General features: G+C 42.5%; 1 protein-coding gene and 1 long non-coding RNA gene across 4 annotated transcripts in view; one reads left to right on the top strand and one right to left on the bottom strand.

The window, feature by feature from the left end:
• The window catches only part of jmjd1cb (jumonji domain containing 1Cb), a 393,296-nt gene that overhangs the window by 132,160 nt on the left and 234,040 nt on the right, over positions 1–27,096 (top strand). The gene's annotated exons all lie outside the window — the stretch shown is intronic.
• On the bottom strand, positions 988–25,849 carry LOC148145999 (uncharacterized). Its single transcript, XR_015760966.1, has 3 exons — positions 25,751–25,849; positions 1,270–1,356; positions 988–1,135 (listed from the first exon to the last, which is right to left on the bottom strand). It is a non-coding gene; the product is annotated as an uncharacterized LOC148145999 (long non-coding RNA).

Genomic DNA, 27,096 nt, shown 5'->3' with positions numbered 1-27,096 from the left:
CCAGGAGTCTCCAAATGAAGTTGGTGGCAAGATTTTATGCCTGGTGGCCAGACTTGGATGCTGACTTTGGTGCGTTGAAGGGACAGCGCCCAGAATGCCAACAAGGACAGAAAGTACTGTCAGCAGTTTCCCCGCATCCGAGGGAAAGGCTGGGTAAGCTTTGGACATAGTTGCATATTGACTATACAGATACTTCCATGGGCTCAATATTTTAGTAATTGTAAATGTCTACTCATAATGTTTGGGTGTGCATAGAGTTCATTTGTCAAACATGTGGACAACGGTAGAAAAACTGCACATATCTTTTTCAATGCACGAACTCCTGGAAGGGTTGGTCACAGATAATGGGCTTTCGTTTACCAGTAGAGACTTCGTGTAAATCCTAAAGTTGAATGGGATTTGACATATAAGGACAGCTGCATACGATCCATCATCCAATGGCCTGGCAGAATGAGTAGTGTCAACTTTGAACATAGGCTTGAAGAAACAGCTTATACTTTGGCTAGATACCAAGCTGTCACATTTCTTAATTGATTATAGGACCACCCCATATGCAACTACAGTGATAACGCTGACAGAGTTGCTAATAGGTAGTAGACTTCGCATAAGGTTAAGTCTGATCTTCCCAGACCTGGGTGTGGAGGGTGAAACATCATCAGGAACTCGTGTGCCCATCCCAAAAGTCCACCAGATAAGAGAAACAGTTTATTGCGGGAGACGAAGTTTGGTGTAAGATCCATAGGAATGGCCATGTATGGGTAATAGGCACAGTCGGCGGGAGGTCAGGACCTGTTACATATAAGATTCGGGTCAGTACAACAGATTTGAACAAGCATGTGGACCATATGAAAGCTGCAAACAGTGCAGGAACAAAATGTGCCCTGCTCTGCGAAATAGTCAGAAAGGCTGCTGAAATCCGTGTGTTCACCCTATCCAAACGCTGCCGATATTTCTGAACCCGAGATGGATGTGACGGATGTAGCTGCATCGATGCCTTTGTTAGCGGAAGAAGAGAGTGAATTTCTACTGAGGCATTCCTGGCGCAAGAGGTGAGCTCCCTTGCTTTACACAATGCCAGTGTGTTATGGCTGAGGTCCAGTAGGATTGGTTAAGGCCATCTGTCTCTGACTGCTTCCTGAAAACAAATGAAAGCAAAGTGTGTATTGGTTTTGCGCATTTCATGACCACTGGACGTCATGAAGTCCTTGACAGTCAACAAAGTACTTTTGTAGTATAGTTCAGATGTGTTGTAGGAAATGTAGCACTCACTCTGTCAGCAGCAAGTTCCCACAATCAGCACGGGATGATATCTGAAATGTCTGCACCTGTGTTGAGTTCCACCTGATGTTTTTGAGGCTGTAATGTAATCAGGATGCATTAAAGATTCCACAATTAGCTTTAGCTATATGGATTGCTATTAAATTCATTTTTATGTGCATTTCTCCTCCTGAATTGAACATCTTTGATATGATTCATAGTGTGTTAAGACAGTATATTTACTTTGGTACAATTACATTCATTATTCAGTTACAAGCACTTTTACCACTCTGGCCATACCCATGTATTCCCACAGGCTCTGATGAGTATGAAGTGATCCAGGTTTAAGAAATAATTTTTCCAGACCTGTTCAGACCTTATCACCAGCTTTGTATTATGGTTAAAAGAGAGCAGACATAGGATGTCATACATCTGTGTTGATCCAGATAACACTGACATTTTTGTGTGCCGAGTGCCTGTTGCCAAGCAACCAATTGGAAAAAGGCCAGGCTGTTGCATGAGTTGAAATAACTTGTGTTTGATGAATGAAAATAACAGTATTAAAGCTCGTAATCTCTCTTTTCATAGTCCAGACTAAGTTAAAACATCCATCAGAATGAAGGAGCAAATAGAATTTTGCATAATATAGTGTTGCTTGTAGAGAATATAGCTACATTAATTATTGCAGATCTGTCGATGTAAATTTTGCCTATTTTTTGGAAGACCTAATAAGATTTCAAAACTGAAACTTGGTTGTAATCCAAGTTACATGGGAGTTGACACATGAAAGATAGAAGTAATTGTCCTTTAAATTAGCCGTCATTGTAGCATTAACTGTGTTGAATGATTTATCTCTGTTCTGAAAGTTTTATTTGTTGGAATGTGTTTAGAGCAAGGCAGCAAACTGTGACTGCATGGTTCTTCAGCCACAAAATAAATCCCAAAAACATCTGTGGACATATCTATTTTAATTATTTTATGAGCAACAATTGCCTGGTAAGCAGTTGATTGCTCATACTGGGACAAAAATCTTGTAACACAAGGCAAATTAATTGTTATCAATGTAGAGACCAAGGAATCAACATTTTAGATTTGGCTCTAGTCTTGTCTTACATGCTTAACGGGTAGATTGAACCATATGCTCATATCAGGGTACTAGAACAGAGTGCAAGATACAATGTTACAGATGCCCAAAAGTGAGATCAACAGTAACGTTATAGAGGTCCATTCAAAAGTCTGAAATCAGCGAGGAAAAAACTATTTTGGAATCTGTACATGTATACAAGCTTTTCTATCTTCTGCCTGACGGAAGAGGGTGGAAGAGAGTACAACTGGGGTGGGAGGGGTCTTTGATGAGAGTGTGGTGCTGGAAAAGCACAGCTGGTCAGGCAGCATCCAAGGAGCAGGACAGACGACACTTGGAGCATAAGCTCTTCATCAGGAATGAGGCTTGTGGCCCAAGGGCGCTGAGAGATAAAGGGGAAGGGGTGGGGCTGGGGGGGGAAGGTAGCTGAGAATACGACAGGGAGATGAAGCTGGGAGTCAAGGTCAAAGGTTGGAGAGGATGGTGGAGCAGATAGGTGGGGAGGAAGATGGACAGGTCAAGAGGGCGATGCAGAGTTGGAAGGTTGGATCTGGGATAAGGTGGAAACAGGTGAAATGAGAAAACTGGTGAAATCCACATTGATCCTTTATGGCTGGAGGGTCCCAAGTGGGATATGAGGCATTCTTCCTCTAGACGTGGAGTGAGGAGGCCCAGGACTTGCAAGTCCTTGGCGGAATGGGAGGGAGAGTTGAAGTGTTCGGCCACAGGGTGGTGGGTTGTTTCATGCGTGTATCCGGAGGTAGAATCATAGAGATGTACAGCACGGAAACAGACCCTTCGGTCCAACACGTCCATGTCGACCAGATATCCCAGGCCTAATGTAGTCACACTTGCCAGCACTTGGCCCATATCCCTCCAAACCCTCCCTATCCAAAAAACCCATCCAGATGCTTTTTAAATGTAACTATAGTACTAGCCTCCACCACTTCCTCTGGTAGCTCATTACATACGTGTACCACCCCTTGCGTGAAAAGGTTGCCCCTTAAGTCTCTTTTATACTTTTTCCCTCTCACCCTAAACCTATGCCCTCTAGTTCTGGATTCCCCCACACCAGGGTTAAAAAATTTGTCTATTTAACCTGTCCATGCCCCTCAAGATTTTGTAAACCTCTATAAGGTCACCCCTCCGCCTCTGATGCTCCAGGGAAAACAGTCCCAGCCTACTCAACCTCTCCCTATAGCTCAAATCCTCCAATCCTGGCGACATCCTTGTGAATCCTTTCTGAACCCTTTCAGGTTTCACAACATCTTTCCGATAGGAAGGAAACCAGACTTGCAATATTCCAAAAGTAGTCTAACCAATGTCCTGTACAGCCACAACATGACCTCCCAACTCCTGTACTCCATTCTCTGACCAATAAAGGAAAGCATACCAAACGCCGCCTTCACTATCCTATCTACCTGTGACTCTACTTCCAAGGAGCTGTGAATCTGCACTCCAAGGTCTCTTTGTTCAACAACACTCCGTAGGATCTTACCATTAAGTGTGTAAGTTCTGCGAAGATTTGCTTTTCCAAAATGGAGCACCTTACATTTACCTAAATTAAACTCCATCAGCCACTCCTTAGCCCATTGGCCCATCTGATCAAGATTCTGTTGTAATCTGAGGTAACCCTCTTCGCTGTCCACTACACCTCCAATTTTGGTGTCATCTGCAAACTTACTAACTGTACCTCTTATGCTCATATCCAAATCATTTACATAAATGACAAAAAGTAGTGGACCCAGCACTGATACTTGTGGCACTCCACTGGTCACAGCCCTCCAGTCTGAAAAACAACCCTCCACCCCCACCCTGTCTTCTACCTTTGAGCCTGTTCTATATCCAAATGGCTAGTTCTCCCCGTATTCCATGAGACCTATCCTTGCTAACTAGTCTCCTATAGGGACCTTTGTCGAATGCCTTAGCGAAGTCCATATAGATCACATCTGCTGCTCTGTTGTTCTTTTACACTGCATGGCACCTCTAATCTCAACTGTCCCTTTTACAATCAGGTTGAAAACATTTTGGAATTAAAAAAAACGTTTTAATATAACCACGTGTCTTGTCAAGACCAGCTTTTTTCCTTTCATAATTCTTGGAGTGCGAATAAGGCTGCCTTGCTGATCTTTGAGGGACTCTATTCTCTTCCTAGTTACCCATTTGTCCTTAATGTATTTGTAAAAAACCCTTTGGATTCTCCTTAACCCTATTTGCCAACACTATCTCATGTCCCCTTTTTGCCCTCCTGATTTCCCTCTTCAGTATACTCATACTGCCTTTGTACTCTTTGAAGGATTCACTTGATTTTGTCCTGTCTGTACCTGACATATGCTTCCTTCTTTTTCTTAATCAAACCTCAATTTCTCTAGTCATCCAGCTTTCCCTACTCCTACCAGTCTTTCAATTCACCCTAACAGGAATATACTGTCTCTGGACTCTCCTTATCTGATTTCTGAAGGCTTCCCATTTTCCAGCCATCCCTTTACCTGCGAACATCTGCTCCCAATCAACCTTTGGAAGTTCTTGCCTAATACCGTCAAAATTAGAATTGCTCCAGTTTCGAACTTACAACTTTTAGATCCGGTCTGTCCTTTTCCATCTCTATTTTAAAACTAATAGAATTATGGTCGTTGGCCCCAAAGTGCTCCCCCACTGACACCTCAGTCACCTGCCTTGCCTTATTTCCCAAGAGTAGGTCAAGTTTTACATCTTCTCTAGTAGGTACATCCACATACTGAATCAGAAAATTGTCTTGTACACAATTAACAAATTCCTCCTCATCTAAACCTTTAACTCTATGGCAGACCCAGTCTATGTTTGGAAATTTAAAATCCACGACCATAACCACCTTATTATTCTTACAGAAAACTGAGAGCTCCTGACAAATTTGTTGCTCATTATCCCTCTGACTATTAGGTGGTCTGAAATACAATCCCAATAAGGTGATCATCCCTTTCTTATTTCTCAGTTCCACCCAAATAACTTCTCTGGATGTATTTCCAAGAATATCCCCCCCTCAGTACAACTGTAATGCTATCCCTCATCAAAAACTCCACTCCCCCTCCTCTCTTGGCTCCCTTTCTGTCCTTCCTGTAGCATTTGTATACTGGAACATTAAGCTGCCAGTCCTGTCCATCCTTGAGTCATGTTTCCATAATTGCTATGCTATCCCAGTTCCATATTCCTAACTATGCCCTGAGTTCATCTGCCTTCCCTGTTAGGCATCTTACATTGAAATAAATGCAGTTTAATTTATCAGGCCTACTTTGTTCTCTGCTTTGTCCCTGCCTGCCCTGACGGTTTGACTTGCTTCTTTTCTCAACTGTACCAGTCTCAGATTGATCTCTTTCCCTGTCACATTCTTGGGTCTCTCACTCTTTCCCCCCCCCAACACCTTACTAGGTTAAATCCGCCTGAGCAGCTCGAGCAAATCTCCCTGCAAGTATATTAGTCCCCTTCCAATTCAGGTGCGATCTATCCTTCTTGTACAGGTCACTTCGACCCCGGAAGAGATTCCAATGATCCAAACATGTGAACCCTTCTCTCATCCTCCGGCTCCTCAGCCATGCATTCATCCACTCTATCCTCCTACTCCTACCCTCACTAGCTCATAGCACCGGGAGAAATCCAGATATTACTACTCTCGAGGACCTCCTCTTTAAATTCCTGCCTAACTCTTTATACTCTCATCCTTGTCCCTTCCTATGTCATTAGTTCCTATGTGTACAATGACCTCCTGCTGGGCCCTCTTCCCCCTTCTGCACCCTCTTTGAGACAGCCTTGATCCTGGTACCAGGGAGGCAACACATCATTCTGATTTTTCACTGCTGGCCACAGAAACACCTGTTTGTGCCTCTGACTAGAGAGCCCCCTAACACAATTGATGTCTTGGAACCCAACGTACCCCTCACTGCATTAGAGCCAGTCTTGATAACAGAAACATGGCTGTTTGTGCTACATTCCCTTGAGAATCCATCACTCCCTACATTTTCCAAAACAGCATAATTGTTTTAAATGGGAATAGCCACAGAAGACTCCTGCACTACCTGCCTACCTCTCTTAACTTTCCTGGAGTTAATCCATCTATGTGATTGTATCTATGACTTTTCTCTCTTCCTATAATTGACATCCATCACACCCCCTTGTTGTTGTAAATTCCTCATTGCCTTTAATTGTTGCTCCAACCGATCCATTCGATCTGATAGGACTCGCAACTAACAGCATTTATTGCAGATGCAGGCGTGAGTAACACACAAACTGTCCCCAAACTCCCACATCCGACAAGAAAAATATATCACTCTCCTAAGGACCATTTTGTTTCTTCGAATCTACAGACCCAGAAAATAGCACCAACTTATTCCTCTACAAAGCACTGCTCCAGGCTAACTTAATACTTAGGGCTTATATTTTAAGTTTAATCAAGGGACATATCTCAATAAAACATAAAATCAAGAAAGAACCCACTCTACTCACTATTGTAGATTTGAAGCAAGGCTATATTTAAAACTATTGACTTTTCTGTTTCTGTGCTGCGACCTCCAAGATCAGTTGTGAATTTCACTGTTTGTTAATTTTCCCGAGACACACTCTGACGTCCAGCAATGCATGAATTCAGCAGCAAAACTGCGGTGTCACAGAGCAGTGTAGGTTTTTCTCTCTCTCTCTCTCTCTCTCTCTCTCCTGCACTGACCTGACCATGTGCTGTCTTTGTCTGTCCTTCCCCCTTTTAAAAGTGCCATTGGTTTGATTTTGTTTTGGAACTATGGAGAAAAAAATGCAACAGCATATAAAACAGTGATTGCTGCTTCTGGAATTTGAGGAAATCACCTCCAATACTTAAGATACCTCAAAAAAGGAGCTGCCTGTTACAGCCAGAAATTTTTCCTGTCCTCCACCTCTGATTACTTCCCTGATCTAATGCCAGATCTTCTTGCAATTCCTGTTTCAGCCTCTCCTAATTAATTAGGTTTTCCACGCAACTCCAGCCCAGCAAGCTGCCTGGGAGTGAGTGGCATGCTGAGGGAAGTAGATGAGGGAAATCCCTTCTGTCAGCTTGTTCCACAGGCAGACATACGTTCAATTGACACCTTGAGAGTCTGTTCTGACTACATCTGTAGTTTCTTTAGCAGACCTCTATTTCTAAACAACTTCAGATCACTTTAAATGTTCCCTGAAACATTCCGCAAGTCTTCACTTTCTCCTTGTCAATGTGAACATGCTGAATTTCCATAGACTCTTGAGGAAGTAGAAGCATTCCTGTGCTTTCTTGACAGTAGTTGTCAACATGTGTGGACCAAGACAGATTGTTGGTGATCATCACTCCCAGGAACTTGATACTCTTGACCCCTCTCCACCTCAGCACTATTGATGCAGATGGGGGCATGTCCTCCACTTTGCTTTCTAAAGTCAGTGACCAGCTCCTTCATTTTGCTGATGCTAAAGGACAGATTGTTGTCTTTACACCATATCCAAGGAATGTAGTCTCTTCCCTGTACTCTGTCTTGTTGTTTGAGATCCAACTTCGAATGGTGGTATTTTAACCAACTTGTAAATAGGGTTGGTGTGGAATTAGGCCACACCGTCATGAGTAGACAAGGAATGTAGTAGGGGGCTGAGTATACAGACTTGCCAGGCACTGGTATTGAGGATTATTGTGGAGGAAGTGTTGTCGCCTGTCCTTACTGACTGTGGTCTATTGATCAGAAAGTCAAGAATCCAGTTCCAGAGAGGGGGAGCTGAGACCTAGGTCCCAGTTTGGAGAGGAGCTTGATTAGAATTATGGTGTTGAAGGTGGACTGGCAGTCAATAAGTAGGAGCCTGACATAGGTACCTTTGCTGTCCAGATGTGTCAGGGAGATGACTTTTGCCACGGACCTGTTGCACCAGAAGACTGGAGTTGATGTAAGCCATGATCAGCCTCTCCAAGTACTTCATAATTATCATTGTCAGCGCTGCTGGATGGCAGTCATTGAGGTGTGCTGCATAATCTTTCTTTGGCACAAGGTAATGGTAGCCTTCAGATCATAGTTAGGAGAGGTTGAAGGTGTCTGCGAATGCTTCCACCACTGGCCCACACAGGATCTGAGTGAATGGGTGAGGTCTCTATCCAGGCTCGTTACTTTTCCACAGATTTACCCTAAAGAAGGTTGATCTGATGCCTGTGGTAGTGTCCAAGGATACAAGTGCATCCAAGGCTGATGGGACAGGTAGTTTTGTTTCACCGCTCTTCTGTTCAAAGTGAGTGTAGAATGCATTGAGTTCATCGGGTAGGGATAGTGGTTCTGTTCGTCTTCGTTTTATAGCCAGTCATATTTTGTAAACCTTTCCACAAACGATACGTGTCATGTGGTTAGTCTGGGTCTCAAGCTTTGTTTGATATTGCCTCTTGGCGTCCCTGGTGGCCTTGTGAAGATTGTACTTGAACTTCCTGTATAGTCAGGGTTACCTGAACTGGACTTCAGTGGAGAGTAGATTTCTCATTTCATCCATGGTTTCTGGTTGGAGAACATTTGGATTAATTTCTTTGCCATGTAGTCATCTATAAATTATTAAATATGTAATGATAATGGCATGCTCATTTAGATTGGCCGCTGAGTTCTTGAAAACGGGCCAGTCCACTGACTCTAAACAGTCCTGTCAACATAGAACATAGAAGAATACAGCGCGGTACAGGCCCTTCGGCCCTCGATGTTGCGCCGATCCAAGCCCACCTAACCTACACTAGCCCACTATCCTCCATATGCCTATCCAATGCCCGCTTAAATGCCCATAATGAGGGAGAGTCCACCACTGCTACTGGCAGGGCATTCCATGAACTCACGACTCGCTGAGTAAAGAACCTACCCCTAACATCTGTCCTATACCTACCCCCCCTTAATTTAAAGCTATGCCCCCTTGTAATAGCTGACTCCATATGTGGAAAAAGATTCTCACTGTCGACCCTATCTAAACCCCTAATCATCTTATACACCTCTATCAAGTCACCCCTAAACCTTCTTTTCTCCAATGAAAACAACCCCAAGTGCCTCAGACTTTCCTCATACGATCTTTCTACCATACCAGGCAACATCCTGGTAAACCCCCTCTGCACCCGTTCCAGTGCCTCCACATCCTTCCTATAGTATGGCGACCAAAACTGCACACAATACTCCAGATGTGGCCGCACCAGAATCTTATACAACTGCAACATGACCTCAGTACTCCGGAACTCAATTCCTCTACCAATAAAAGCCAGTACGCCATATGCCTTCTTCACCGCACTATTTACCTGGGTGGCAACTTTCAAAGATTTGTGTACATGGACACCAAGATCTCTCTGCTCATCCACACTACCAAGTATCCGACCGTTAGCCCAGTACCCCATCTTTTTATTACTCTTACCAAAGTGAATCACCTCACACTTAGCTACATTGAACTCCATTTGCCACCTTTCTGCCCAGTTCTGCAGCTTATCTATATCCCGCTGTAACCTGCCACATCCTTCCTCACTGTCTACAACTCCTCCGACTTTCGTATCATCCGCAAACTTACTCACCCAACCTTCTAACCCCTCCTCCAGGTCATTTATAAAAATAACAAACAGCAATGGTCCCAAAACAGATCCTTGCGGAACACCGCTAGTGACGGCACTCCAAGATGAACCTTTGCCATCAACTACTACCCTCTGTCTTCTTCCAGCCAGCCAACTCCTAATCCAAACCTCCAACTCACCCTCAATGCCATACCTCCGTATTTTTTGCAGTAGTCTACCATGGGGAACCTTATCAAACGCCTTACTAAAATCCATATACACCACATCTACTGCTTTCCCCTCGTTCACCTCCTTAGTCACCTTCTCAAAGAATTCAATAAGGTTTGTGAGGCACGACCTGCCCTTCACAAGACCATGCTGACTATCCTTGATCACATTATTCCTATCCAGATGTTCATAAATCCTATCCCTTACAATTCTCTCTAAGATTTTGCCCACAACAGAAGTGAGACTCACCGGCCTATAGTTACTAGGGTTATCCCTACTCCCCTTCTTGAACAAGGGAACCACATTTGCTAGCCTCCAATCTTCTGGCACTACTCCTGTAGACAACAAGGACATAAAAATCAAGGCCAATGGCTCTGCAATCTCTTCCCTTGCTTCCCAGAGAATCCTAGGATAAATGCTATCAGGCCCAGGGGACGTATCTATTTTCACCCTTTCCAGAATTTCCAACACCTCTTCTCTACATACCTCAAAGCCATCCATTCTACTTAATTGTGACTCAGTACTCACATTGACAACAATGTCCTGTTCCTGATTGAATACTGACGAAACGTATTCATTCAGTGTCTCCCCAATCTCTTCAGCCTCCACACGCAACTTCCCACTACTATCCTTGACTGGACCTATTCCTACCCTAGTCATTCTTTTATTCCTGACATACCTATAGAAAGCCTTAGGGTTTTCCCTAATCCTACCAACTAAGGACCTTTCATGTCCCCTCCTTGCTGCTCTTAGCTCTCTCTTCAGGTCCTTCCTGGCTACCTTATAACTCTCAATCGCCCCAATTGAACCTTCACGCCTCATCTTTACATAGGCCGCCCTCTTCCATTTAACAAGGGATTCCAATTCCTTATTAAACCACGGCTTCCTCACACGACCCTTTCCTCCCTGCCTGACGGGCACATACTTATCAAGGACACTCAATAGTTGCTCCTTGAACAAGCTCCACATACCAATTACACCCTTGCCTTGAAGCTTACTTTTCCAGGCCACACATCCTAAGTCATGCCTCACAGCATCATAATTTCTCTGCCCCCATCTATAAAGCCCTTCTGTTTCCTCAGACCAACATTATTCAACTTTCTATACTGTGTCCTCATGCTAAGAGATAGGAAACTCTAATCATAAGACTGAAACAGGTAGGGAAAGAAATTGATTCAATAGAAAACCATTCTTACAGAGTTGTTAACGAGGAAGTTTTAGTGGAGACCTGTGACCAGCGGTGTGCCACAGGGATCGGAGCCGGATCCACTGTTATATCATTTATATAAATTATTTGGATGAGAATTTAGGAGGTATGGTTAATAAGTTTGCGGATGATGCCAAGATTGGTGATATTGTGGACAGCGAAGAAAGTTTTTCTAGGAATGCAGCAAGATCTTGATCAACTGGGCCAGTGGGCAGAGGAATGGCAGATGGAGTTTAATTTAGATAAATGCAAGGTATTGCATTTTGGCAAAGCAAACCAGGACAGGACTTACACAATCAATGGTAGAGCCCTAGGGAGTGTTATAGAATAGAGATGTAGGGGTACAGGTTCATAGCTCCTTGAAAATGGAATCACAGCTAGTCAGGGCGGCGAAGAAGGCTTTCGGCATGCAAGCTTTCATCAGTCAGAGTACTGAGTAAAGGAAATGACCCTGTGGCAGCTGTTGGTGAGGCCATGTTTGGAGGACTGCGTGCAGTTCTGGTCACCCTACTACAGCAAGGATATTATTACTGTAGCAAGAGTGCAGAAAAGATTTACTGGGATGCTACCTGGACTGGAAGGTTTGAGTTATAAGGAGAGGCTGGTTAGGCTGGGACCTTTTTCCCTGGAGCATAGCAGATTGAGGGGTGACCTTATGGAAGTCTGTAAAATCATGAGATACATTGATAAGGTAGATAGTGAATAGCTTTTCCACATGGTAGGAGAGTCTCAAATTAGAGAGCATAGGTTTAAGGTGAGAGGGGAGAGATACTAAGGAGTCCAGAGGAGCAATTGTTTTCACACAGAGGGTGGGGAGTGTCCGGAATAAGCTGCAAGAGGTAGTAGTGGAAGCAAGTACCTTTTTTTAAATTTAAGAAACATTTAGACAGGTACATGGATGAAATAGGAATGGAGGGATATGGACCAAAAACAGGCAAATAGGAATAACTTAAATTGAGAAAACTGGGTGGCATGGGCAAATTGGGCAGAAGGGCCTGTTTTCATGCTGTAAACCGCTATGACATGATGAATAATTACTTGAAGCAAGAAGAAATAAATGTTTGCTCTTATGGCTGGGAAAAGGTTTACAGTATTTGGGCTTCTGGACTGGTAAAGATAATCTTGGCAATTTAGACAGTCTGATCATTACTGAAGTATTCATCCTTTTCCAGCACATTTTAGTATCTTGATCTTTAGTACAAGCACAGAATTGTGTTTAATTTGAAGTGGGGCTAGCTCTGGAACAAAGAAAATCTTGTCTGATTTTGTGAGTACTGAATGCATTTGTCACTAAAATTACAGCACCTTTCTGTCGCCTTTTCTTTGATTCATGTTGTAGCAACATGAACTGTAATGGGAAAGTGCTTCTTTGGATCACTGTTTAAAAGGATAATGTACTATTTGGTGCAGAGGGATCTGGTGTCCTTTTGTATGAGTCACAAAAAGTTAGTAAGTAAGTATGGCAGGTAATAAGGCTGGGCAAATGGTAATTTGGTTCAAAGTTTGTGAGAAGATTTGTAGCTTGGGTGCTCTTTGTGTGGTTCTGTTCGCCGAGCTGGGAATTTGTGTTGCAGACATTTCGACCCCTGTCCAGGTGACATCCTCAGTGCTTGGGAGCCTCCTGTGAAGTGCTTCTGTGTTGTTTCCTCCGGCATTTATAGTGGTTTGTCTCTGCCGCTTCCGGTTGTCAGTTCCAGCTGTCCGCTGCAGTGGCCGGTATATCGCTGCACCGACCTGGACCCAATATACCAGCCACTGCAGCGGACAGCTGGAACTGACAACTGGAAGCGGCAGAGACAAACTACAATAAATGCCGGAGGAAACAACACAGAAGCGCTTCACAGGAGGCTCCCAAGCACTGAGAATGTCACCTACACAGGTAATTTGGTATTTATTGCTCAAGGAATGAAATTTAAAAGCGTTTGTTGCATTCTACAAGGCATTGGTGAGACCGCATCTCGAGTATTGTGTACAATTTTGGTCCCCTTACTTGAGGAAGGATATAACTTCATTTGAGGCAGTTAAGAGAAGTTCACTGGATTAATTCCAGAGATGAAAGGCTTGTTTTATGAGAAGAGATTCAGCAGTTTAGGTCTATACTCACTAAAGTTTAGAAGGATAAGTTGAGTTCAAGTTGAGGTGTATAAGATGCTAAAGGATTGACCAAGTAGACATTGCATGGATGTTTCCCCTTCTGAAGCAATGCGGAATGAAAGGTCATACTTTTAGATGAAGGGGATGGACAATTTGAGACAGAGATATTGGGAAATTATGTTCCTCAAAGTTGTGAATCTGTGGAATTTACTACCTCAGAGTGCAGTGGATGCTGGAACACTGAATAAATTTAATGAGGAAATGGACACTTTTTAAAAATTTCGTCATGGATTAAAAGGTTATGGGGAGCAGATAGGAAGGTAGAGTTGGAGTGGAGATGAGATTCGCCATGATCGTATATCAAATGACAGAACAGACTTGAGGGGGCTAAATTGTTGCTCTTAGTTTTTATGTTCTAAAGTTTATTTTATCACATGGATTTCCCATGCCTCTAATACTGTGCTCCAAGTAGCTTGTACTATTTTTCTTTTCTTTGGTGGTGGTAGCTGTAAGCTTATCTTGCTTTTACTTGTGATAAAAGTGAATTTGACATATTATAGTACTTATTTTGAGGGCCGAAATTTCAGTTGCTGAAATATATTTTCATCAAAATTGACTTTCTTTTGATAACTAATATTAACTGAAGTTTTCTAAGGGTATCTGTGATACTGTAGACTGGCGATCAATATCGTTGTTGCATGCTTGGATATCAAGGGTGGCACGGTGGCACAGTGGTTAGCACTGCTGCCTCACAGTGCCAGAGACCCAGGTTAAATTCCTGCACATTCTTCCCGTGTCTGCGTGGGTTTCCTCCGGGTGCTCCGGTTTCCACTCCGATTTCCTCCCACAGTCCAAAGATGTGCAGGTTAGGTGAATTGGCCATGCTAAATTGTCTGTAGTGTTCGGTGAAAGGGTAAATGTAGGGGAATGGGTCTGGGTGGGTTGCTCTTCGGAGGGTTGGTGTGGACTTGCTGGGCCAAAGGGCCTGTTTCCATACTGTAAGTAATCTAATCTTAAAAAAAAGACTGCTATAAATTGAGGTTTTCCAGTAAAGATTAAAATAAGGATAGTTGTAAGCATAAAGGAATGTATAATAGAAAACAGTAGCTTGTGAAATGGCCATCTGCATAAGATACCAGGAGTTTGATCTGGTATCATCCAACTCCAACTTGATTGTGTTTGCTGAAATTCTGAATGCTGATATTAACAAGTTAACAATGATACCTTGAAGGTAGTATGTGTAAATGATGGAATATCTGTTAACCTGTGGGAGTGCAAAAAAAAACGTGTAAAGCCAGCTACATTTGGAGAAATGTAAACAGAAATTGTTGCAGAAACCTAATGGGTCTGATGGCATCTGTGGAGTGAAAACAGAGTTAACGTTTCGAGACCAGTGACTATTCTTCATAACTGGGCTTGAAATGTTATCTGTTTTCTCTTCACAGATACTGCCAGAGCTGCTGAGTTTCTCCAGTAATTTCAGTTTTTGTTATAGATTTTCATCATCTGCAGATCTTTATTTTACTTTTGGACAAATTGGATCTTAACATCTTTTTACTTGGAAATTTTCAAAACATCTGGAGGATTGTACTCGAAAGGATCATGGGTCTAGTATAAATGAGGTGCTGGTGCGAATGCTAATTATTCAGTATTTTGTTTCAGATGCAGCGTAGTTTATTCATGTTGCATGGAAGAAGTTAAAAATCCACTGAATTCACAAAAAATGTGAATGTATGCGTGATGTTAGATCTCTATTCTTGAGTGAACAGCAAAAGGCTTTATTTAGCATAACTGTACCTGTATATGGAATATGTTAAGAGAAGGGACCTTAGTTGGAGCCCTGTGCACCAAGGTCCCTTTGCTGTGTGTGTGATCTCAAGTCACTATAACATGGCATCATTAGGAAATGCTCAGTAGCTGTATGCAGAGTAAAAAGGTAAAATTGGTCTGCAGGCCTATTTTGATACAGCAATTGGTGTACGTTTGCAATCGGTACCTGACTACACTGTACACTCTCACACACAAGCACACTTACATCATGTTTTATCAGCGCGAATTGGCGATAATGCGATTGACGAATTGTGGATGCTGTTTGGATAATGCAAACTTTCTACTCAGCCGGTATAGCGATTTTCTATAAGTGATCTTCTATAATGGTTTTCCATAGCACGATTTTCTGAAGCACGAGGTAACTGTAAAGGAATTGTGTTACAATGTTTGTCAGCTTTTAGCTAGTTTTGAAGATTTGCAGAGGCTGACTGAGCTGCTGTATGTTTCCAGAATGCTCTGTTTTGCTTTAATCTATAGATACAGCATATTTTTGACATTATATATATTACTTACTCCTCCATACTAATTTGATATGATAAAAGATGGCTTAAAACAAACTTAAAAAACTCACATTAAAAAAAATTAATTTTGTATTTTAAACATTTGCTCCTCTGTTTGAAATGTTGAGTCTGTTCTGTCTTCGTCCTTTGTATTGAGGCATATCCAAATCGCTTGACGACGTGGTGTTGTTTGTCTGAGTTGGAATGAGATTCAAATAACCTGTTATGATTCTCTATTCTGGGACGCTGTACAGTCCCAGCACAGCTGTTTAAATCCTTTGCTTTCATTACTTCTCCGCTCACTGGTTCCACACTTAGCCTCAGGTGTGCATTTTTTTAAAGAAAATCTCAGAGAAGGCTGATTGAGCTTTCTGTCATCAGCTGTGCTTCTTTTGCATCACCCTAAATTTATGTTCTATTGTTCTGGATCCTTCTGCTTATGAGAACATTTTCTCCTTACCTCATGAACGGTGAGATATTGAAAGTATAGTCAAAAAGTAAAAGGAAATAAGGTTGAGGAAACTGAAATCAGATAAGGCCCCTGACGCTATGACTCCATGAATATAAAGGAAACAGGCAAGAAGTTAAACACAGAATTCGGAGGGCGAAAATAGACCATGAAATGTCCTTGGCAAGTAGCCATGAAGGGGGCGTGCTGGTGTTGGACTGCACTGGACAAAGTTAAAAAATCACACAAGATCAGATTATAGTCTAGCAAGTTTATTTGGAAGTACAAGCTTTCAGAACGCTGCTCCTTTGTCAGGTAGCTAGTGGGGCAGGATCATAGGACACAGAATTTATACTAAGAAATCAAAGTGTCATACAAATGATACGAAAATTGAACAAACCTAGATTGCTGTTAAGTCTTTAATCACTTGGAATGGGGTTGCAGGTTTCAGTTGATTAATATATACAGTAAATCCCAGAACTACTTTCAATCACAGTCCCTGGATAACTTAAGATTTTATTAAAAAAAAAGGTGACATTTCAGCTCAGACAATGCATTAAAGGTGTGAGGTTAGAGTCTGCCTGTATCCGAACCTTGAGTCAGGACCAGTCTGTTAGGGAAACAATTGGAGAAGATTCTCAAAGACAGGATTTAGTCACATTAGTCAACAGGCTTTGTGCAGGGGTAGGTTTTGTCTTAGAAATTTGACTGAGATTTTTGAGGAAATGACGAAGGTGATTGATGAGGGTAAGGTAGTGGATTTGTCTACACGGTCTTTACTAAAGCATTTGACAAGGTCCCTCACGGTAGGCTGGTCCAGATGATTACATCACATGGGATCCACAGTGAATTGGATATAAACTTGGCTTGATCATAGAAGGTCTCCATCCTCTATGAGTTGTGAAAGTGTGTTTTTCTGACTGGAGGACTGTTATCAGTGGGTGTTCCACAAGGATCAATGCTGTGACCTCTGTTGTTTGTGACATATAAATGATTTGGATGAAAATGTTGGTGGGCCTGATTAGTAAGTTTGCAGATGACTCAAACATTGATGGAATTATGGATTATGAGGAAGCTTGTTAAAGGGTATAGCAGGATATAAGTCAGTTGGAAAGTTGGATGGAGATGTAGCAGATGGAGTTTAATCTGGTCAATTGTGAGGTGATGCATTTTGGGAAGTCAAATGCAAGAGGAAAGAATATAAAAAATGGCAGAACTCTTAGGAGCATGAGTACAAATAGGGATCTGGGGATCCAAGTCACTAGCTCACTGAAAGTGACAACACAAGTGATTAAGGTGGTAAAGAAGGCATATGGCATGCTTGTCTTCATCGATTGGCACTAAGAATGAAAGTTGGCAAGTTATATTCCATCTGTGGAAGAATTTAATTCGGCCACATTTGTAATATTGTGTGCAGTTCTGGTTGCCACACTGTAAGAAGGATGTGGAGGCTTTGGAGAGAGTGTAAAAGAGGTTTACCGGGATTTTGCCTGAATCGGATAATATTAGCTATCAGGAGAGGGTTTTTTTTCTAGAGGGTCGAAGGCTGCGGGGTGACCTGATGACCTGTATCCAAGTTTACGATAGGCAGGGACAGGGTGGATCTTCTTTTTTCCCATGATGGAATGTCAAATACTGGGGGGGATAATTTTGAGGTTAGAAGGGGAAAGTTTAAAGATGATGTGTGAGGAACGTTTTTACACAAGAGGGTGGAATACATTACCAGGATAGATTGTTGAAGCAGATATGATAGCAATGTTTAAGAGGCATTTACAGACACATGAACAAGCAGGAATGGAGGGATATGGAACATGTGGAGGCAGTTGGAGTAAGTTTAGAATAGCGTCGAAGAGTGTGGTGTTGGAAAAGCACAGCTGGTCAGGCAGCGTCTGAGGAGCAGGAGAATCGACATTTTGGACATGAGCCATTCATCAGGCAGTGAACTTTCACAGCTGACTGCCTCTCATGTTTCGTTTCAAATATCTCTGGAGATTGGAGGTGGGTCTAAGAAACTTCTGATAAAGAGTTTATGTCTGAAACTGCGATTCTGCTGCTCCTCGGATGCTGCCTGACTGGCTGTGCTTTTCCAGCACCATACGCTTTGACTCTGATCTCCAGCTTCTGCAGTCCTCACTTTCTCCTAGTTTAGATTGGCATCATTGTCAGCCCAGACATGGTGGGCTGAAGAGCCTGTTCCTACGCTGTACTGTTCAATATTGTTGTGTTCAGATCCTGAATGACGTTGGGCAGCACCTTCAAATCTCCTTTTAAGCTTCGCAAGTTTTGCATTTCTTGCGGTTGCAGGGGAAGGTGCCGGGAGTGGAGGTTGGGTTGATGGGGGGTGTGGACCTGACGAGGGAGTCACGGAGGGAGTGGTCTTTTCGGAACGCTGATAGGGGAGGGGAGGGGAATATATCCCTGGTGGTGGGGTCCATTTGGAGGTGGCAGAAATGACGGCGGATGATACGCTCTACATGGAGGTTGGTGGGGTGGTAGGTGAGGACCAGTGGGGTTCTGGCCTGGTGGCGGTTGGAGGGGCGGGGCTCAAGGGCGGAGGAGCGGGAAGTGGAAGAGATGCGGTGGAGGGCATCGTCGACCATGTCTGGGGGGAAATTGCGGTCCTTGAAGAAGGAGGTCATCTGGGTTGTACGGTTTTGGAACTGGTCCTCCTGGGAGCAGATGCGGCGGAGACGAAGGAATTGGGAATATGGGATGGCGTTTTTACTGGGGGCAGGGTGGGAGGAGGTGCAGTCTAGGTAGCTGTGGGAGTCGGTCGGTTTATAGTAAATGTCCATGTTGATTCGGTCACCCGAGATAGAAATGGAAAGGTCTAGGAAGGGGAGGGAGGAGTCTGAGACGGTCCAGGTGAATTTGAGGTCGGGGTGGAAGGTGTTGGTAAAGTGGATGAACTGTTCAAACTCCTCGTGGGAGCACGAGGCAGTGCTGATACAGTCATCGATGTAGTGGAGGAAAAGGTGGAGGGTGGTGCCAGTGTAGCTGCGGAAGATGGACTGTTCCACATATCCTACGAAGAGGCAGGCATAGTTGGAGCCCATGCGGGTGCCCATGGCTATTCCTTTGGTTTGGAAGAAGTGGGAGGATTGGAAAGAGAAGTTCCTCCGCTACATCGATGACTGTATCGGCGCTGCCTCGTGCTCCCACGAGGAGGTTGAACAGTTCATCCACTTTACCAACACCTTCCACCCCAACCTCAAATTCACCTGGACCGTCTCAGACTCCTCCCTCCCCTTCCTAGACCTTTCCATTTCTATCTCAGGTGACCTTGGATGCTGCCTGACCTGCTGCGCTTTTCCAGCAACACATTTTCAGCTCTGATCTCCAGCATCTGCAGTCCTCACTTTCTCCTGCTCATCATGCAAGGGAAACATTGTATTATTTTTTATACATAGAATTTAAATTGGCACAAGTCAACAAGCATGTGCTTGAGCAGAATATTTTTTTACAAGCACTGGCACTGAAGCCTGCACATAAATATGTCTTTAAATGCACTGTCAATTGACTGATGCAATCACAGTATATTCACAAAGCTGGAATGTTTTAAATGAGTAGCTCCTACCCTTTTCATTGCATCTCAGATCTAAATTAAGTAGTTAACATGGTGCATATGACAATAGCATCGACCACTCCTTTTCTCCAAATAGTAGTTCCTGAACATATGCAGCCTAAACTGAAGACTGCAAATTTATTTGCAAGGAATTCATTATCCTAGCAATTTGAAGTTCTCCTGGCTTCCAGTGTGTTGATTGGTCTTTTCTGGACAGGTTTCAAACTCTTCTCTCTCCTTTGGCTGTCTTCTCACCCCGCAACATCCTATCCTCTCCTGCAGTCTGCCTCAGACCCCAACCTCTTACAGCCTAACTTTCTTTACACTCAAACGGCCCTCGCAGCCTTCTTCTGTGTCCTTCCCATTGCAACGTTTCTCTTCACCATCCCCACTCCTTGCAATATTCCTCTCCCCCCCATGCTTTAGCCTCCCTATCCCTTTTAACCTCTTTCCAACCCAACCTTCCAATCTCTTTCTTCCACCCACTCCACTTGTAGTCTTTTTCTGCCTCCTATTCTTTTTGCAGCCTCTTTCTTCAGAAAATAAGTCATTCTTGGCTTGAAACGTAAACTATGTTTCTTGCTGCTAAGTTTCTCCAGCATTTGCTTCAAATTTCCAGCACCTGCAGTATTTTGCTTTTGTTGTAACTCCATGTTTGATTAGATTAGATTAGATTACTTTCAGTGTGGAAACAAGCTCTTCGGCCCAACAAGTCCACACCGACCCACTGAAACGCAACCCACCCATACCCCTACATTTACCCCTTCACCTAACACTATGGGCAATTTAGCATGGCCAATTCGCCTAACCTGCACATCTTTGGACTGTGGGAGGAAACTGGAGCGCCTGGAGGAAACCCACGCAGACACGGGGAGAATGTGCAAACTCCATACAGTCAGTCGCCTGAGGCGGGAATTGAACCCGGGTCTTTGGCGCTGTAAGGCAGCAGTGCTAACCACTGTGTCACCGTAAACTCTTTGCCTCCTTCTCGCACACTCAGTAGAACCTGTTCCTCTTTGCAGCCTCCCTGTATCTTCCTCATGGTTTGCATTCACACCCCTCCCCAACCCCTCACCTTCTTTGCATCACTGAGAAACTTAGTCTCTTCACCAAAGTCGTTAATGTAGATGGGTGCAGATCCCGAGAAGGCTTTTGTGTTTCATAATGCTTTACACATCGTTTTGTTGTATGCTAATTTCAGTGAATGACTTAGACGGTTTGTCGTGGATTATGACTGCCTGCTTGTCCTCTTGTTGGTGCTTTGAAAGTTTTTTTATTATTTGATGTCAAAACTTCCCTCTTACCAACCGTGTGTCATTTAACACGTGTGATCACTCACTAAATTCCTCGAAACCAATGTTTTTGAAAAAATTGAGTTTTCAGCTTTTCGTACTGAATTCTTCTTCCTACCCAAAATGAAGATGTGCATTTCTGTAAGAAATTGCGAATTGAAAGCTTTGCTTTTTCCAATTGGGTGATGAAATTTATCCAATGAGTATTTAATTGTTTTCTTCACATTTTTACCAAGAATTGCATATCATATAAAACAGCAACTTGTTTTTACCAAGTGCCTTCAGTATAATGACATGCCCCAAGACATTGCAAGGGTGCATGATAAAATCTTGATATTAATCCAAAAAAGGATTACTTTTCGTCCTGTCATCTTTGTGTCAGAAGGTTAGAATTCAAATCCCATTCCAGAAGTTGAGCACAAAAATCAAGCACTGACACTGGAGTACAGGAATGGGGGGAATACTTAAAGCTGGGAAGTTGTTCCTAGTTGTCTGGTCAATATTTATCCATGAATAAACAGCACAGAAGTAAGTGATTTAGTCAGTGTCACAGTATTACGGGAGCTTGATGGATACAAACTGACTGTGATGTTTTCAATTTTGCAATTGCAATTGCACTTTCAAAAAAAAATTAATATTAAAAATATTGATGAGGTATCTTGTATATACAAACCTGTCTGGATGAAATTACGAAGATTGGATAGGACCCGGCCCTGAAAATATTTAAAGGCAATACAGAACTAGGCCATTTGACAAAACTGTCTTGAGTATGCTCAATATCGCTTTCATTCCATTCCATCAACCTTTCAGTGAATTTCAGTGCAGGTATTCCCTTTTTTCTGCTTGTTTACTTTGTGTGTAAAATGATTCTAAGCTATTTGTGTTTACTGCCTCATCTAATCATAACTCTTTGTCATGTTCATCCTCCTAGAAAAATTTGGATTTAATATTTCTAGTCCAAACTGTAACTCTGCCATCTAAAGTTGGATTATGTAATCTGACGATGTACATGCGCCACATTTTTCTTAATACAACAGTTCTTGTTCAGCTTAGGTTATGGAATATGTTTCTTCAATACTAACCTTAATGTCCAGTAGTTGTCTTTTAAAAAATTACTCTAAACTGTTTCAAAATTGCAGGGTGTAAGAATGTTGACTTTTAAAAACACAAGTTGTGTACACTTATGTCTGCTTCTTTGGAGGTTAGAGAGAAAAATGCTGAGAGTTTGATTGCACAACAGTTGTAGTTTCTTGCTAAAAATTTTAGATAATATATTACACAGAGTAGGAGATGTGCTGTTCTCTTTTGAAACAAATTGAATTTTGAAAACCTTTAAATATCCAACTGTGCCTTATTAACAGGAGAAGTAATTAATAATTCCTGGCACTCCAGGAATGTTAGTTTCCAAAACAATGAGATAAAAGAAAGCAGGCAAATTATCACTTTATTTATTCGAATTGTATTCTTTGAAAGCTGAATTATGAAAGTGAAGACCCTCTTTAGAGGAAGACATTCGGAAGGGATAACACTTGGAAGGAATGATATTTGCAATAGCCTCATGGTGTTATCGCTAGCCTATTAATCTAGACAAAGTCAGGAGTCATATGACACCAGGTTATACTCAACAGAAATTGCAAGCTTTCAGAGCACTGCTCCTTCGTCAGGTGAAGTGTAGGGAAGCACAGATCACTGCAAGATAATTCTAGATAATTAAGAATGTTGAAAGATAGTACAAATGGTCTGAGTGGAACAAAAAAGAATAATAAACAATATAGCACAGCAATAGGTCCTTCAGCCCTCAAAGCCTGTGCCAACACATTTTGCCCTTCCATAGTAAAAGTATCTTCGCTTAAAGGATCTGTATTCCTCCATTCCCTTTCTATTTATTTATTCATCCAGGTGCTTCTTTAATGCTGCTATTGTCTGCTTCCACCACCACCTCTTGTAACATGTTCCAGGCACTCCCCACCCTTTGTGTGAAAAACTTGCCTTACACATCTCTCTTAAACTTCCCCCTACATATCTTGAACCTGTGTCCCCTAGTAATTGATCCCTCCACCCTGGGAAAAAGTTTCTTACTTTCCAGTTTATCCATGCCATTCACAATCTTATAAGCTTCGAACAGGTTGCCCCGCACACTCCTACATTCCAGTGAAAACAAGCCCAGTTTATCCAACCTTTCTTCATAGCTAAAATCCCCCATACTAGGCAATATCATGGTAAACCTTTCCTGTAACCTCTCTATGCTTGGTAGTGTGGTGATCAGAACTGTACGCAATATTCCAAGTTGGCCTAACTAAAGTTCTATGAAGCTGCAGCACAACTTGTTTATCCTTATACTGAATGCCCCTTCCAATGAAGGCAAGCATGCCATAAACCTTTTTTACTACCTTACCTACATGCGCTAACACCTCAGTGATCTGTAGACCTGCACACCCAGGTTCCTCTGCACATCAATGCTCCTAATGGTTCTTCTATTCACTGTATAATTTCCACCTGTACCTGACCTTTCAAAATGCATCACCTCACATTTGTCTGGATTAAACTCAATCTGCCATTTTTCTGCCTATGCCTCCAGTTGATCTATATGTTGCTGTTTCCTCTGACAATTCTCCCCACTATCTGTAACTCCTCCAATTTTTGTATCATCCACAACCTTAATAATTAGACCAGCTACGTTTTCCTCCAAAGCATTTATGTAGATCATGAACAGCACAGGTCCCAGTGCTGATGCCTGTGGAGCACCAGTTGTCACAGTCCTCCATTCCGTAAAGCATGCTTCCACCACTACCATCTGACTCCTGTGACTAAACCAGTTCTGTATCCATCTTATCAGCTTACCCCTAATACCATGTGACTTCACCTTTTGTACCAGTCTGCCATGAGGGACCTTGCCAAGGGCTTTACTGAAGTCCATGCAGACAACAACAAACACTTTGCCATCATCAGTCACCTTAATCACCTCCTTAAAAAACTCAGTCAGTTTAGTGAGGCACAACCTCCCCTGCATATAAAACCATGCTGTCTCTTGCTAATAAGTACATATGCTTCTAAATGCGTAATGATCTTGTCCCTGAAAACCTTTGCCAAAACTTTCCCTAACCCTGACGTGAGACTCACAGGACTATAATTTTGTGGATTATTCCTGCTACTCTTCTTAAACAATGGGATAACGTTGGCTATTCTCCAATCCTATGGGACCTCACCTGTGGCCAAAGAGGATGCAAAGATATCTATCAATGCTCCTGCAGTTAGTTCTCTTGCCTCCTTCAATATTCTGAAATAGATCCTAGCAGGACCCAGGGACCTAGCTACTGTAGTACTTTATAAGAAGCACAACACCTTTTTCTTTTAGTAGCAACTTGGCTTTGAAACTTGACGCTCTCTTCTCTGAGATCATCCTCCACCAATTCCTTCCCTTTGGTGAATACTGGCAGAAGGTATTAGTTTAGGATCTCACCATTTGCTACAACATCGGATGAACGGACACCATGCAATAATTGCCAGGCAGGAGTGTTCCCTCCCAGTCAGGGAACACTTCAGCCATCAGGGACATTCATTCTCCAATCTTCGAATAAGCGCCCTCCAAGGTGTCCTACGAGATACACAACAATGTAGAATTGCCAAGTAGAAATAGCCAAGTTCCGTAACCATGAAGGCGGCCTCAACCGTGATCTTGGGTTCATGTTGCACGACATATAACTCCACCATTCTGTTCTCTACTGGTAAAATTTTCTGCCTTAACTGATTGAATTATAGGTCATCCCTTCACTTGCTATTCAGCTATTGACACTACACTCTCACCATTTGATTGATTACCTGTAAAGACTTGTTATTCAAACCGTTGATACTTCACTCACATCATTTGTACTCTCTTTTGACACTCTTAATTACCTCAAATTATCTTGCAATGATCTCTTTGACTATAAATTCTGTGCCTGTTTGCTTCTCTCCACTTTAACTGATGAAGGACCAGTGCTCTGAAAGCTTGTGAATCAAAGTCAAAAAATGGCTAATTTGATGAGACTTTGGCTTTCCAACATTTAATGTTTGGGTAAGATTTAAAGTTGGAAAGATTAGGTTGATAATGGGGCAAGAGCTTGAGTTCTGTCTTCTCTGCAATTTACAAGAATGAGGGGGGAGTCTCATTGAAACTTAGAGAACACTGAGAGGCTTGGATAGAGTGGGTGTAGGGAAGGAGTTTCCACTAATAGGAGGGACTAAGACCTGAGGATACAGCCTCAGTGAAGAGACAACCTGCAGAACTGCGATGAGGAATGTCTTCAGCCAGAGGGTGGTCAATCTGTGGAACTTATTGCTACAGAAGGCTGCACTGGCCAAGTCATTGAATGCATCAGAGACAGAGATAGAAAGGATATTATTTGGAAATGAGATCAAGAATTACGGTGAGAAGGAAGGAGAATAAGATTGAGAAACATATCAGCCATGATTGAATGGTGGAGCAGACTCGATGGACTGAATGGCTACTTCTGCTCCTTTCTTTTTCAGTCTTATGGCTTGAGTAAGATACGAGATAGTTATTATAATGTGTTGGTTCTGGAGGGGAAGATGGTGAGAATATTAATGGAATGAGGATCGCAATGGAGCGAAGTATGATTTGTATGAACATTAGAAAGAAGTGATGGGAAGAAACGTACAAGTAATTTCACCATGCAAATATCAATACAACATCAATTTCCCTGATATGCAGCAGTTAGAAGTGGGTGTTTACCAGGCTGCCTGATCATCATGTTTGTTTCTGTTGAGTTCTTCCTTGACCACAAGAGGAAGAGGTGAAGGAAGAGAATCCAAGGAGGATGAGAGAACCTGAAAAATGGAAGAACAGAGATACAGTGTAAGAAATAAAACCATTTCAACTGGCACAGGGAAAATCAAAGAACTGGAAAAGAAATATGATATGAGGAGCATGGGAAGAAAGACTACTTTGCAAATGAACCAAGACTTGATCATCATTTTGCAAGACAGGAGTATTTTTCGCAGGGGTTGATAACAACCAATTTTTTTTTTAATGTATATCTTGAATTGAGTGTTTGTTGAACAAGCCATAAGTGAAGTATGATTTTCCTATGCTCGGCTAAGTGATAGAAGGTGTAACCAACTTTGATATCAAGCATTACTTGCTCAGCAATAACCGTTTGGCCTCTGCCAGGGCCATTTAGCTCCTTCCCACATTTCGGACTTAATTTAAACATAGTCAAGAGAGTTGAGTTCTGTGGATGAGGTGGCAGAGACTGCTCTTGACATCAAGACCACATTTGACCAGTGCGCCTTAAATCAGTGGCGGGTAAGTTGTTGGAAGGATTCTGAGGGACAGGATTTACATTCATTTGGAAAGGACTGATTAGAAATAGTCAGTTTGGCTTTGTGTGTGAAAATTCATGTCTCACTAACTTGATTGAGTTTTTTGAGGAAGTGCTAAAGAAGATAGATGAAGGCAGAGTGGTAGGCATTGTCTGTATGGAATCTAGCAAAGTGTTCAACAAACTTGTGCATGGTAGGTTGGTTGGTATGGTTAGATCACATGGGATCAGCCAATTTGAGTACAAAATTGGCTTGAAAGTAAGAGAGAGAGGGTGATGGTAGAGGGTTGCTTTTCAGATTGGAGGCCAATGACCAGCAGCATGCCGCAAGAATTGGTGCTGGGCCCATTGCTTTTGTCATTTAATCAATGATTTTGATGCGCACATGGGAGGTATGGTTAGTGAGTTTACAGATGACACCAAATCTGGTGGTGTAGTGGACAGTGAAGATGATCATCTCAGAGTACAACAAGGGCTTGATCAGATGGGCTGAGGAATGACAGATGGAGTTTAATTTAATAAATGTGAGGTGCTGCATTTTGGTAAGACTAACAAGGCAGTTGTTAGTCTTACCAATGTATAGTTAATGTTCGGGCCCTGAGGAGTGTTGCTGAATAGAGACCTGAGGATTCAGATGCATCATTTTTTGTCAGTGGAGTTGTGGGTAGAAAGGGTGGTGAAAAAGGTGTTTGGCAATCTTGGCTTCATTGGTCAGAATATTGAGTGTAGGAGTTGGGATGTCATGTTGCAGCTGTAC

Source organism: Chiloscyllium plagiosum, unplaced genomic scaffold (genome assembly GCF_037043375.1).
Source record: "Chiloscyllium plagiosum isolate Xiang-an unplaced genomic scaffold, Cpla_swu_hap1 HiC_scaffold_22, whole genome shotgun sequence".
Lineage (NCBI taxonomy): Eukaryota > Metazoa > Chordata > Chondrichthyes > Orectolobiformes > Hemiscylliidae > Chiloscyllium > Chiloscyllium plagiosum.
The sequence above is the reverse complement of the archived record's forward strand: the minus strand, read 5'-3'. Positions and strand labels throughout refer to the sequence as shown.